The sequence below is a fragment of the Montipora foliosa genome, chromosome 6, assembly GCF_036669935.1.
Source record: "Montipora foliosa isolate CH-2021 chromosome 6, ASM3666993v2, whole genome shotgun sequence".
In the NCBI taxonomy this organism is placed as follows: domain Eukaryota; kingdom Metazoa; phylum Cnidaria; class Anthozoa; order Scleractinia; family Acroporidae; genus Montipora; species Montipora foliosa.
The window spans coordinates 22,939,329-22,945,876 of NC_090874.1; positions in this window are offsets into that span (position 1 = coordinate 22,939,329).

The window sequence follows — 6,548 nt, forward strand, 5'->3', positions numbered from 1 at the left end:
CGACAGCAACGAGAACGTCATTTCAAAATATAAATTCGCGTTATTGTAATCACTTCGTGACTATCTTAACCTTTTTAATAGGACAAGGGTGTGGTATCCTCAAGAATGACACTGGTCGGAACGGCGCTTAATTTAGGGGAGAAAATGAAAATTTATCCTCAATTGCCGACTTCCTTGATAAAACCTCAAATTTGGCTATTTCACGTTGTTGTTTTGCAGACGACGGCAAAGAAATGGACATAAACGCACGTGCAGGGCGTGCAAAGCTGTTGTTTTTGTCCACTAGCTATGTTTATTATACATTGTAGTCACCATCTGTCTTCTCATTGGCTAAAAGCCTACAGTCCATTCTGGGAAACAATAATCTGTAGGTTGCCCGCGCAATGCATGATTTCCAGGAGCAATGTGTTTGAAAAACACTGTGATCACTGCGGTAATGCGTTTGTCGTTATTTTCTTCAAAACAGTGTATAATAAAACAATTATTAGATTCGGTTTTTGTGATATCCGGAATAAATCAAATATATTTAGCATACTAACACTTTTAAAAATAAAAAATAAATGTCAGAAAACCTTATAAAATACGGTGAGAAATAGCTAGGAGCTAATGCATTTCGACAAAAAGGGAAAGAAACATCCGTTGCTTTCGAGAACGCGCAAGCAGCACGTAATTATCAAGGCAGATCCATGTTGTAGGTGCTGTGGTCCATCCTGGTCTTGTTGTAACAGACCACTCCATGTGATAATAATGTATGAGCTATTTTGTTGTAAGCAGGGGTATATATCTCTTTTTCGACGAAACCTCTAATGCGGCCAATAATACTAACTCTACTTACCACCTTTTTGCACACATAGTTCGTGGTTGAGTCCTTTCCTCTAAACCAGGGCAGTGACTTGCAGACAATTTTGTGTTCGTCAAGGTCACCTGCGAGTTGCTTGGCACAGTTACCCCGGATACGGGGCGGTAGTTTTTGGGATCGTCTTTTGCACGTGACTTGTGAAAAGGGGTCACCTTCACTTTTTTACCATGCTGCAAGGATCACATTTTGTTGAATAGTCAAATGAAAGATTATGGAGTGTGGGGTAGCAAGAACATGGGCTCCATCATTAAGTAGCCGAGATGGACTCTGGTTAACCTTCCTTACTTTTAATTATTAATTAACTCATGGTATTGATGATGAACGCTATAACGATAACGATAAGGATGATGAGTATGATGTGGTGATAGCATGATTCTGTTCGAATTCCTATTGTAGAGAACATTGTGGCGGGGAGGAGCACGACCCAATCCTCCATATACAGTGACGATTATTCTAATGGCACATCAGACAAAGCCGTTGATGGGAATCCTGACCAGGAATTTAAGAATGGACACTGCTCACGTACTTTAGAAGATGATCCAAGCTGGTGGCGAGTGGATTTGAGCAGTCCTGTCCAGGTCTTTGAAGTGCGCATCGTCACTGGGAATTCGCCCTTGTCTGACGGGTCAAATGTTACAAGGAATCAAGTCTACAATATAACATTGGGTGAGAGAAACACTTGCAGAAATCTGCTGTTGAAACATAGTGAACTGAGCCATAAACTTAAGAACAAGAGACTTTTTAAGCTTGACTCCAAGAGAATCATAAGTTAAATGTTTTGTTATTTACTGTAAAGATTTACAGATTTCAAAAGCTTTCTGTGTGCTCCAATTAAGAATAGGTTCATGGTTAGTGTGCGTATATAGAGTTGTGGAAGTTATGAGAGCACGATAGAGGCGTAAGAGTTGCTCGAAGCGATTGCCGAGGGCAACTCTAGTATCGTTCCGAACTTCCCAAGTACATCCAATCTCGTTCTCAGAGCCTCTGTTACCTTTGTCCAGCGGAACGGGCGCGTGAGGCTCTGGAGTAATCCAAAACCGGAACCAGAAAACTCTGGTTCTGGTTAAATAACTGCTCGTGCGAGAGGGGAAACGGTTAGAAATCAACAAAAACTTCTGAAGTTTACCTTGCCACGAAAGCGCTTATTTTTCACTCGCGAGACAGTACACATGAGTATAAACACATCTCGTAATACACTCGAAACGTTTAAACTGCGGAAAATAAAAAATCACGGGAGCAAGTTTTTCAGTGGATAATTATGTGGCTAGCCTTACATACGTATGTTTTATCCCTGCCAAGGGACTCATCAGAGACCTTTTGGCTAACTCTTCAAACATCGCGTTTGAAGTCCCGCTAGAATCAAAATGATGGTGGCAATCTTGGAATCCTTATGTGATATAAGGCCAGATTGCCACCATCATTTGATGCTAGCGAGACTTCAAACGCGATGTTTGACGAGTTAGGCCATCCTCTTTTTTTTCTCCGACCCAAATTTTGGGCATTTTCCAAAAAAAAAAAAAGGTTAACGACGTTTTTAAACCATTTTTATGTCGCACAGGAGTTTCGGTGGTCGATCCTTTTTCCCACGCTGTCTTAATTTTGCCACAACATCCGCCAACATTTCCGTCATATTGATTTTGGGTTCACGTCTCGTTGTTTTCCTGGCTCCACAGCAATGATGCCGGGGTACCAGGCCTCCGATTCCGAGAATGCTTATGATTTTTTTTTAGGTTTTTTTTTTTCAATCCGACCGACCGACCCAATATCAGGAAACGCATTCGACGGTAAGCAAAATAAAAAAAAAGGGGATGGCCTTAGCCGAAAGGTCTCTGATGAGTCCCTTGGCAGGGATGAAACATATGTATGTAAGGCTAGCCGCATAATTATCCATTGAGAAATTCTTACACTTTTTCAAATTTTTTCAATCAAAACAAATTTCAGCATCTGGTGTCACGCAAGTGACAACTGGGAAATTCAGAATGCTGTATTTTCAAAAACAAAAACGTTACGGAACTGGTAAGTAGTAAAAAGATTTATTTCTAGATTAACTTCGACCTCGTATAGATAAAAATCCGGAAAAAAGCATAATTTTTCAGTTTAGAATTTGAAAATTGCGGGAAATGAAACCGTTTTTCAACAGCCAATCAAATATGGCCTCTTTTGGATTTGACCAGAGTCTCTCTTTTCCGACCGCTGGTTAAAGGAACGATGACTCTGGGAACGATATTAAAGTGCATCCAGAACTTAATATTTGAGTATATGCACAGCATATACTCAAATAGCATGAAGCAAATAGCATGAACCAATTATTTTATAACATATCAACACGAAAAGCCGCTTCAGTGATTAAATTCGTAGTTCTTATCATGGGAACAGAAGCAAGAAAACAGTTTATTGGGTAACTGAAAACACACCACCTTTAAAAACAAGTACACTGGAATTGGTGTGAAAAAATGCCCATAACGTTTGATCCCCTCTCAAAAGAACTGACTATCGATAAAAACAAAGTGGAAAAATATGTCTTCAATCTATAAAAGAAGTGACAAGTTCTGTAAAAAAAAATATTTCTTTTTGACTCAACGGCTTGCTGAGTTTGGGCGTTTCAAAACAACATTTTCATTCAAAACAGTATTCACACTGGATTGTGCAGTTGGTGAAAATGGGATAGTTTGGTGTCATGTTGTCTTGCGTATCCAGCAAACTTAGTTTCTTGACCTCACTACGGAAAGTATCGGTAGTAATAGAAAAGTCGGTGGGATCGGTGACAAGAGAGCGTGACAGGACCTCACTGCAATGGTCGATGAGCGAGCGGTGAAATGTGCTAGTAGGCTTTGATGACAAAGGGAAGGGCAACCATTCAGTCTCCTCCACTTTTACGACTTTGGTATTCAATGGAAAAAAGTTTGGAAATTCTTGGTTTTTGCTGGGGAAGTCTTTGTCCATTTTATCTTAACAGAAGTGGTTGTTTGTCAACGGGAAACATATATCGTCACGGTTTTCTTGTAGACATTTGCACACGTCATCTCATATATTCACGGCCGTGAGTTTGGTTAAGAGGTAAAAGACGCGTAGAGTGCGTTGTTGAGTGATTTGGGCACACGTGCTATTTTTTAAGAACACAATAGAAGTGCTTTCAGAACCTTGAGCTGCAGGCTCTTTAAAGTAGAAGATGCTCTTGGCCTAAAATGGGTCATGCACTCTCCCAAATCCACTTATTTTTTTCCCCTTTAATAGCAAAGGTGAAACTACTTTTCAAAGCTATTAACGATGTGCACATTTTTACATTAGCGGTAGTCCCGTTGCCCATACTCGGACAGATTACTATTATTTTCCTTTGCAAATGATATGTAGGCTTGACCCAAACCAACTGTAGTCATTCCGTGGCGTTAAACTATAGATTTGTATATAGCGAATTTCACGTTCATTTCACTCGAGCTCCACGGTCCATTGCTTTTTACTTTATCCACGACTAATCAATTTTTAATTCGTTTTGACTGCAAAATATCTATTAACTTTATGGTTTAAATTTAAACATTGAAAGAAGCGAACTTTTTGATTAATTACGTATAAAATTTATTTAAGTGCCCCTGTGATAAAAAAAATCACTTCCTCTTTTTCTTCAGATTTTAGGCCGTTTATACTTTGAGTGTAAATTTTGGATTTCACGGTCCGCCATTACTCACGTTCAAAACTGACCGATTAGACCTCAGAGGGTTGGATCCAGGGAAAAGAGACGTCAAAGGCTCACTAGCCTAAAATTTCAGCGTGTAAATGCCGCTTATTATATATGCAAAACGTGAGTTTTAATTCTGCGGCGTGCACACGCATTGTATTCTTAAACTAGTGAGACTTAAGCGTTGACGTCATTTTCTCCTCGATCCAGCTCTCTCAAGATCTTAAAGTTAGTAATGGCGGATCATTAAATAGGAAAATTCCAGTTAAAATAAACAGGTGTCTTTTTTAAATCAAGGCTTAAAACTTGGTCCCTTAGCGTTTAGTTTACACAGTTTTAAAACCCAAAGAAGAATAAGAATTGATTTTTTGGTCACAGTGGCACTTAAAGTTTAGCCTGTACTCACTTTGACAAAGGGCTAATTTTCAAAACTTCAGCTTGCTAGTTCACCAAATTAACCCCGAAAAACAAAAATAAAGGGGCTTTTTTCACTTGAATTGCAGGCGACTCCTTCAATGTAGCTAATAATCCAGTTTGTGCGCGATGGGATGGTTCATTTGACCTGGAAGCATCACTTGTGTGTCACATAAATCCGCCAAGGAGTGGCAGATATGTTGGTATACTCACAACCAGAAGACAGTTCCTACAGCTCTGTGAGGTTGAGATCTTTTCAAAAGGTGCTTCAGTGTTAAGTAAAGCTGTAGTAGAACTGGTGTACACAGCATTATCTTTTTTATTCCTGTATCTACCCTGTATCTGGTCTATTCGGGGAAGCCTCGTACCCAAAGTCATCAGGCTTTTTAGTCAGCGGGTGAGACCCGGAGAGATAACGGACTCCATTTTCCCAGAAAACGTGTGGTTCCGGTCTTATTGCGAATGCTTAAGTTTAAAGGGAAGCAGTAAACAGCAGGAAATAAAGGGCGGGTTGAAAATGTTCGAGAAACAAAAAGTTTAGTTTTACACACCATAAAAGAAACTGGAGAAATGATCATTGGCTTGGCAATAATCACACTCCTTACCATCTATAAAAAAATACATAATAATTATATTCTATAAGGAGCAACACGAAACGTTACACCGATAGGCCGACCGGTAGGCCGTATTTCCGACCTCGGAAAACAGGAAACAAACAAAGCAATATTATCAAGTCTGCATTTATTTAATAAGTATTTTAAATTTAGATGTTATAATTTACCTTCGGAGCTATTTACACAACTTCCTTTCCTATATTCAAAGAACAGTTCTCCAATTATATAATGCGTATCAATAAAATGCTTTATCTTGAAGAAGTATGCGTGGCCTGGCACATCATCTTTACGAGAGTCTGAAGCTTTAATAAACTCGTCAAGGTATGACACATTCCAGAAGAAATGCTCGTCTGAAATATATTCAAAAAAGACAAATGAATAAAAATTAGATATTTACAGTCAGGAAGGTTGTGGCGCATGTCAGTCGATGTCAAATGGAATGCCTTTGGAATTGCGCTTAGCATGAACTACATCTGATGAAATGTGGATTTCAATTCCTCGCTTCCGTTCAAATTTTATAAAATTAAAAGTTCAATGCATATTCATTTAACATATATAAAAGAGATGATGTTCTCTGAGTAACATGGGCAACCATATCTCCACATGGCGCAGGTTCTCCATTGATTCTGCTGGCGACATCATGGCACACCTGCCAAGCATTTTTTTCCATGCACTCGGCCTCCATACTGTTTATTTCCTCAAGACTAAGTTTCCGAATTTCATTCTCTGTAAGGCTTTCAAGTGCCTTATGGTACTGCCACTTGATTGTTGATCCATCAACTAATGCATCGCCTGCAATTAAAACTAACACTATATTGTAGCACTGTATATTATAACACCAAGTTAGTGTAACATTTGCTCTAAATATCAAAACAAAGTAAAAGAATCGCTCAATTGAATTAATAATTCTGTTTGAAACTCGCACCTATTGCTGCATTTGTCCTCTCTGCTTCATTCTGCCCTGAATCATTTCTTACCCTGTGTATTC